Here is an 8,155-nt window from a genome sequence, read left to right as displayed (position 1 = left end):
CAGAGGGTAATGGTGGATGGCTGTTTGTCGGGTTGGAGGCAGGTGACTAGTGGGGTGCCTCAGGGATCTGTGTTGGGTCCTTTGTTGTTTGTCATGTACATCAATGATCTGGATGAAGGTGTGGTAAATTGGATTAGTAAGTATGCAGATGATACCAAGATAGGGGGTGTTGTGGATAATGAAGAGGATTTCCAAAGTCTACAGAGTGATTTAGGCCATTTGGAAGAATGGGCTGAAAGATGGCAGATGGAGTTTAATGCTGATAAATGTGAGGATAGTTCCTTGAAGGTGGAATCTCATATAGATAGGGTGGTAAAGAAAGCTTTTGGTATGCTAGCCTTTATAAATCAGAGCATTGAGTATAGAAGCTGGGATGTAATGTTAAAATTGTACAAGGCATTGGTGAGACCAAATCTGGAGTATGGTGTACAATTTTAGTCGCCCAATTATAGGAAGGATGTCAACAAAGTAGAGAGAGTACAGAGGAGATTTACTAGAATGTTGCCTGGGTTTCAACAACTAAGTTAGGTCTTTATTCTCTGGAGCGCAGAAGGTTAAGGGGGGACTTGATAGAGGTCTTTAAAATGATGAGAGGAATAGACAGAGTTGATGTGGACCATCTTTTCCCTTTGAGAATAGGGAAGATTCAAACAAGAGGACATGACTTCAGAATTAAGGGACAGAAGTTTAGGGGTAACATGAGGGGGAACTTCTTTACTCAGAGAGTGGCAGCGGTGTGGAATGAGCTTCCAGTGGAAGTGGTGGAGGCAGGTTCGTTGGTATAATTTAAAAATAAATTGGATAGGCATATGGATGAGAAGGGAATGGAGGGTTATGGTATGAGTGCAGGCAGGTGGGACTAAGGGAAAAAAGTTGTTCGGCACGGACTTGTAGGGCCGAGATGGCCTGTTTTCGTGCTGTAATTGTTATATGGGTATATGGTTATATTAACCTACAAACCTGTACGTCTTTGGAGTGTGGGAGGAAACGGAAGATCTCGGAGAAATCCCACGCGGTCACGGGGAGAACGTACAAACTCCACACAGACAGCACCCGTAGTCAGGATCGAACCCAGGTCTCTGGCGCGGTAAGTGTGTAAGGCAGCAACTCTACCGCTGCGCCGCCGTGGCCCAGTCATAGAGTCATACAGCTTGGAAACAGACCGTTCGGCCCATCTTTCCCATACCGGCCAACATGTCCCATCTACACTAGTCCCACCTGCCTACGTTTGGTCCATATCCTTGTAAACCTGTCCTATCCATGTACATGTCTAATGCTGCGATAGTCCCTGCCTCAACTATCTCATTCCATACTCCCACCACCCTTTGTGTAAAAAAGTTGTCCCTCAGATCCCTGCTAAATCTCTCCCCCCCCCCCCCCCCCCCCCCCCCCCAAGTAAAACAAGTGTCCTTTGGTTCTCGATTACCCTACTCTGGATATAAGACTGAGCAGTCACTCAGTCTATTCCCCTCATGATTGTGTAGACTATAAGATCATCTTTCGGCCTTCTGCGCTCCATGGAATAAAATCCAAGCTTGCCCAACCTCTCCCTAGAGCTCAGGCCCTTGAGTCTTGGCAACGTCCTTGTAAGCCTTTACTGCACCATAACACCAACATAACAACATCGACTAATACAGCACAGAACTAGGCCCATCGGCCCCTGATGTCCACACTGGCCAGCAACTGACCATCTCAACTAAACCCATTTGCCAACACATGGGCAATACAAATGCTAATCGCAATGTTTCCTAAATGTGGTGAGAGTTTCTGTCTCTCTCATACTTCAGGCAATACTTCTAGATTTCACCAATCCTCTAGAAACAAGATGGTGCCCCAGCCAAGTGGCATCAGGGGTTACGGGGAGAAGACAGGGGAATGGGGTTAGGAGAGAGAGAGATAGATCAGCCATGATTGAATGGCGGAGTAGACTTGATGGGCCGAATGGCCTAATTCTACTCCTATTCTTTATGACCTTATGAGTTTACGACCCTTTGTTTCCTGGTCCCAGAAGTGGATCTGCTATCATTCATTACAATCATTCCACTCTTTTAAATCCCTATCTCAGCACTAAAGGCTCCATAGCTCAGGGGTTAGAGCACTGGTCTTGTAAACCAGGGGCCGTGAGTTCAAATCTCACTGGGGCCTGAACATTTTCCCAAGGGTGGCAATGTCAAAGGGCATAAGGAGGAAGTTTAAAGAAGTGGGTGTAGTAGGTGCAAAGTGTATTTTGAGGGTGGCAGCTGTTGACTTTGTACCAAAGGCCCTGGGCCCTGTTTCCACAGCGTTTGTACGATCTCCCTTTGACTGGGTGTGTTTCCTCTGGGTGCTCCAGTTTCCTCCCACCCTACGTACAGGTTTGTAGGTTAAATTACTTTAGCAAACTCCCTAGTGTACGGGTATCGCTTGTCAGCCTGGACTCGGTGGGCCGAAGGGACTGCTTCCTGGTATTTCTCTAAAGTCTAAACCAGCATTTCTAGTACTAACTGCTACCCTTAGCCTCCTCTTAGATCGGTCAATTCTTCAACTCCCGTGACCAAAGGGCCATCAGACAGCTGAACCATCCCCTCACCAACTAGAGGGTGGTCCTGAGCTACAGTCCACCTCATTGGAGACCCTCAGTTTATCTTGAATCGGACTTTACTGGACTTTATCAGGCGCTAAACGTTATTCCCTTCATCCTGTATCTGTACTCTGTGGACGGCTTGATTGTAATCATGTATAGTCTTTCTGCTGACTGGATAGCACGCAACAAAAAACCTTTTCACTGTACACGTGGCAATAAACTAAACTAAAGATAGACACAAAATGCTGGTGTAACTCAGCGGGTCAGGCAGCATCTCTGGAGAGAAGGTGACATTTTAAGTCGGAACCCTTCTACAGACTGTAAGACCTTAAAATGTTCCGACCTTAAATGTCACCTATTGGTTTTCACTGGAGATGGTGAATTACTTCCACATTGGTCAGCTTGCAATAGTGGTCGGGATTATTCCTAAATCCATTCATCAAAATAACTGCCAGTCCCATTGGCTTTGGAAGCTCAAACATTCCATTTCCTTTATTCTTGCAATCCATGAATTAGAAATGAAAACTAAACACACCATTTGGTGCAGCCTCCACCTCTCTCACACACACGCAGAAGTACGCAGACACACACAGACGCACAGAGGTACGCAAACACACACATACAGGTACACAAACACACACATACAGGTACATAAACACATACACACAGGTACACAAACACACACACAGGTACGCAAACACACACACAGGTACATAAACACACACACAGCTACACAAACACACACACAGGTACACAAACACACACACACACACAGGTACACAAACACGCACACACAGGTACACAATCACACACACAGGTACACAAACACACACACAGGTACACAAACACACACACACACACAGGTACACAATCACACACACAGGTACACAAACACACAGGTACACAAACACACATACAGGTATGCAAACACACACACACAGGTACACAAACACACAGGTAAACAAACACACATACAGGTACGCAAACACACACACACAGGTACACAAACACACACACAGGCACACAAACACACACACAGGTACACAAACACACACATGTACGCAAACACACACACAGGTACGCAAACACACACACACACAGGTACGCAAACACACACACAGGCACACAAACACACACACAGGCACACAAACACACACACAGGCACACAAACACACACACAGGCACACAAACACACACACAGGCACACAAACACACACACAGGTACACAAACACACACACAGGTACACAGCTGTCCTGCAGCTGTCCGTTTTTTTCCCCTTCTTTTTTATTATTTTGAGTTTGTTAAATGTACAGTCAGGGGGTCTAAATCTTTTATGTGTGGGGGGTGGTGGGGGGGAAGGGGGAAACTGCTTTTCTAAGTCCCTACCTGGTCGGAGGGGTTGCCTTCCTCCGAGCAGCTTCTTCGACCTGTCCTCGCGGCCTACCAGCGGGTCCTGGAGCGACGTTTCCCTGAGGGGACCTGGCCAGAACATCGGCTTTGGCGGCGGCACAGAACGTCGGCGTTGGCGGTGGCGGCGCAGAACATCGGCTTTGGCGGCAGTGCAGCGCTGGAGCGCTATTGCGGAGCGGGCGCTGCCTTTCCTGGGTCGCCGCGCTGGGACTCCAGTATGCTTGGTACCGCCGAGGAAAACATCGTGGAGCCGCGGTTCTGTGGAGCGGCCAGCTGCGACGTTGAACTTGCATCTCGCCGAGATCACCAGTGTGCGGAGCTCCGTCTGGCGTGGTCTGTTGGCTTGGAAGCCGCAGGCTCCGGTGGGAAGGCGGCCGTTCCTGGCACCCCAAGCTGCTGGGGGTTCTCCCGACGCCGGAGTACCATCACCTGGCGAGAACATCGGGCGCCGTGGCGGCGACTGTGGAGGCCTCAATAGGCCCGACTATGGGTGGACAAGAGGATGGGGACTGGACTTTGTGCCTTCCCCCACAGTGGGAATCACTGTGGGGGGATGTTTTGGTGTTGAATTTCTTTATGAATACTGTTGTATTTTTATTAGTGTGCTGCATGGACATCAGAATTTCCCCTGAATAAGGGGATTAATAAAGTATTTATCTATCTATCTATCTTATCAAACACACACATGTACGCAAACACACACACACACAGGTACACAAACACACACACAGGTACCTGACCACGGGGAACAGTGGAGGAAGAGACTGACTTTGGTGCCTTCCCACACAGTGGGGAACTTTGATTCTGCTGTGTGGGGATGTTTTATGTTAAATTCTATAGTGTGTTGAGTCGTTTATTTTTATTTTTATTGTATGGCTGTATGGGAATTTCATTTCACTGTGCCATCTGGCACATGTGACAATTAAATCTATCTTGAATCTTGAATCTTGAAAACACACACACAGGTACACAAACACACACAAAGGTGCGCAAACACACAAAGGCATGCACACGCACGCACACACACACATACACACACAGGTATGCAGACATATGCACACACGCACATTCATAGAGTCATAGAGTGATACAGTGTGGAAACAGGCCCTTCAGCCCAAAGCCCCCACCGGCCAACAACGTCCCAGCTACACTAGTCCCACTTGCCTGCGCTTGGTCCATAACCCTCTAAACCCGTCTTATCCATTTACCTGTCCAACTGGTTCTTAAACGATGGGATAGTCCCAGCCTCAACTCCCTCCTCTGGCAGCTTGTTCCATACACCCACCACCCTTTGTGTGAAAAAGTTACCCCTCGGATACCTATTTAATCTTTTCCCCTTCACCTTGAACCTGTGTCCTCTGATCCTCGATCCCCCTACTCTGGGTAAAAGATTGTGCATCTACACGATCTATTCCTCTCATGATTTTGTACACCTCTATAAGATCTCCCCTCATCCTCCTGCGCTCCATGCAATAGAGACCCAGCCTACTCGACCTCTCCCTGTAGCTCACGCCCTCTAGTCCTGGCAACATCCTCGTAAATCTTTTCTGAACCCTTTCAAGCTTGACAACATCTGTCCTATAACATGGTGCCCAGAACTGAACACAATATTCTAAATGCAGTCTCACCAACGTCTTATACAGCCTCAACATGACCTCCCAACTTCTATACTCAATACTCTGACTGATGAAGGCCAAAATGCCAAAAGCCTTTTTGACTAACTTATCGACCTGCGACTCAATCTTCAAGGAACCATGCACCTGTACTCCTAGATCCCTCTGCCCTACAACATTACCCAGAGGCCTACCATTCACTGTGTAGGTCCTGCCCTTGTTCAACGTCCCAAAATGCAACACCTCACACTTCTCTGTATTAAATTCCATCAACCATTCCTCCGCCCACCTGGCCAATCGATCCAGATCCTGCTGCAATCGTTCACAACCATCTTCACTATCTGCAAAACCACCCCCTTTTGTATCATCAGCAAACTTGCTAATCTTGCCCTGTATGTTCTCATCCAAATCATTGACGTAGATGACAAACAGTAACAGGCCCAGCACCGAACCCTGAGGCACATCATTAGTCACAGGCCTCCAGTCTGAGAAGCAACTTTCCACCATCACCCTCTGCTTCCTTCCATGGGGCCAATTTGCAATCCATTCAGCTATCTCTCCTTGGATTCCATGAGATCTAACCTTCCAGAGCAGCCTACCATGCGGCACCTTGTCGAATGCCTTACTGAAATCCATGTACACAACATCTACAGCTCTGCCCTCATCAATATTTTTGGTCACGTCTTCAAAAAAATCAATCAGATTTGTGAGACACGACCTCCCACGTACAAAACATGCTGAATGTCCCTAATCGGAATCCTATCCCTCAGAATACACTCTAGTAACTTACCAACTACAGATGTTAAGCTCATCGGCCTATAGTTCCCAGAATTTTCCCTGCGGCCCTTCTTGAAAAGAGGCACAACATTTGCCACCCTCCAGTACTTTGTCACCCCTCCTGTATTTAAGGACGACTCGTAAACTTCAACCGCAATGTCCTCAGATATATCTGATCAGGCCCTGGAGATTTGTCTACCTTCAAACACAACAGTACCTTCAGTACTTCTTCAATGGTAACACTGACTGCTCTCAAGACACTTCCAGTGACCGCCCCAATTTCCTCCGTCCTACTGTCTTTCTCCTGGGTAAACATAGAGGAGAAATACCCATTTCGGACCTTGCCCATCTACTGTGGCTCCACACAGAGGTGACCGCTTTGATTCCTGAGAGGTCCTACTCTCTCTCTCTCTGGTTACCCTTTTCCCCCTTATGTATTTATATAATCTTTTGGAATTGTCCTTAATGCTACCCGCCAGAGCTATCTCCTGGCCCGTTTCTGCCCTTCTAATCTCCTTTTTTAGTTTGCTCCTTAGTTCCCGAATCTACTCTAGGGATGCACTTGATCCCAGCTGCCTTCGCCTGTCCCATGCATCCTTCTTGTTTTTGACTAATGTCTCATTTTCCCTCGTCAGCCAAGCTTCCTTACGTTTGCCTGCTTTGCCCTTCACTCTAACGGGGACGTACACACCCTGAGCTTTCTTCAGTACACTTTTAAAAACATCCCACTTGGCAGATGTTCCTTTCCCCTCAAATAACCTGCTCCAGTCAACTTGAGCGAGACCTTCTCTCATACCCTCAAAGTTGGCCTTACCCCAGTTGAGCATTTTAACATGTGGACCCTCTCCGTCCCGATCCACAACTATCTTAAACCTCATCGAACTGTGGTCACTGGTCCTAAAAGGCTCCTCCACACACACGTCATTAACTTGCCCTTCCCAATTTCCCAATACTAGATCCAGCATTACCCCCTCATGTGTGGGGGCCTCCACATATTGTCTAAGAAAACTCTCCTGAACACTTTTGAGGAATTGCACCCCATCTAAACCCTTCACAGTATGATTTTCGCCGTGTATATTGGGAAACCCTCGACTACAACAACCTTATTTGACCGTACACAAAGCTGCTGGAGAAACTCAGCGGGTGCAGCAGCATCTATGGAGCGAAGGAAATAGGCAACGTTTCGGGCTGAAACCCTTCTTCAGACTGATAGGGGGTGGCGGGGAGAAGGAAGGAAAAGGAGGAGGAGGAGGAGGAGCCCAGGGGCTGAGGGATGGGAGGAGACAGCCCGAGGGCTGAGGAAGGGGAGGAGACAGCAAGGGCTAACAAAATTGGGAGAATTCGATGTTCATGCCCGCAGGATGCAGACTCCCCAAGCGGAATATGAGGTGCTGTTCCTCCAATTTCCTGAAGGGTTTCGGCCCGAAACGTTGCCTATTTCCTTCGCTCCATAGATGCTGCTGCACCCGCTGAGTTTCTCCAGCATTTCTGTGTACCTTCGATTTTCCAGCATCTGCAGTTCCTTCTTGAAAACCTTATTTGACCTGCAGCTGTCTGTAATCTTCCGGCACATTTGCTCTTCTAATTCCCGTTGACTATTCGGGGGTCTGTAGTACATCATCCCTTTCTTGCTCCTCAGCTCCACCCATACATCCTCACTAGATGAACCGTCCGTAATGTCACCTCTGAACACACCCTCCAACAATGCAACCCCCCTCCTCTTTTTCCCTCACCCCTGTCTCTCCTGAAGCTCCTGTACCCCGGAACATTGAGCTGCCAGTCCTGCCCCTC

General features: G+C 48.0%; 1 long non-coding RNA gene and 1 other non-coding gene across 2 annotated transcripts in view; both read left to right on the top strand.

Annotated features, from left to right (window-relative positions):
* The first annotated feature begins 2,072 nt into the window (after positions 1–2,072).
* trnat-ugu lies at positions 2,073–2,145 on the top strand. The gene has a single exon. It is a non-coding gene; the product is annotated as a tRNA-Thr (tRNA).
* A 3,073-nt stretch (positions 2,146–5,218) lies between these two features.
* LOC116978125 overlaps positions 5,219–8,155 on the top strand; it is a 9,450-nt gene continuing 6,513 nt past the window's right edge. The window contains exon 1 of the long non-coding RNA XR_004413376.1: positions 5,219–5,277. This is a non-coding gene — a long non-coding RNA (uncharacterized LOC116978125). The remainder of the gene's footprint in view (positions 5,278–8,155) is intronic.

Source organism: Amblyraja radiata, chromosome 10, assembly GCF_010909765.2.
Source record: "Amblyraja radiata isolate CabotCenter1 chromosome 10, sAmbRad1.1.pri, whole genome shotgun sequence".
Lineage (NCBI taxonomy): Eukaryota > Metazoa > Chordata > Chondrichthyes > Rajiformes > Rajidae > Amblyraja > Amblyraja radiata.
The sequence above is the reverse complement of the archived record's forward strand: the minus strand, read 5'-3'. Positions and strand labels throughout refer to the sequence as shown.